We start from the raw sequence: 418 nt of genomic DNA, 5'->3' as shown, positions 1-418 counted from the left end.
AGAGTGGAGGAGAACAGAGTGGAGGAGAATAGAGTGGAGAATAGAGTGGAGGAGAATAGAGTGGAGGAGAATAGAGTGGTGGAGGATAGAGTGGAGGAGGATTGAGTGGAGAATAGAGTGGAGGAGGATAGAGTGGAGGAGAATAGAGTGGAGGAGGATAGAGTGGAGAATAGAGTGGAGGAGGATAGAGTGGAGAATAGAGTGGAGGAGGATAGAGTGGAGAATAGAGTGGAGGAGGATAGAGTGGTGGAGGATAGAGTGGAGAATAGAGTGGAGGAGAACAGAGTGGAGGAGGATAGAGTGGAGGAGAATAGAGTGGTGGAGGATAGAGTGGAGAATAGAGTGGAGGAGAATAGAGTGGAGGAGAATAGAGTGGAGGAGAATAGCGTAGAGGAGAACAGAGTGGAGGAGGATAGAG

Source organism: Conger conger, chromosome 7 (assembly GCF_963514075.1).
Source record: "Conger conger chromosome 7, fConCon1.1, whole genome shotgun sequence".
Taxonomy (NCBI): Eukaryota; Metazoa; Chordata; class Actinopteri; order Anguilliformes; family Congridae; genus Conger; species Conger conger.
The sequence above is the reverse complement of the archived record's forward strand: the minus strand, read 5'-3'. Positions refer to the sequence as shown.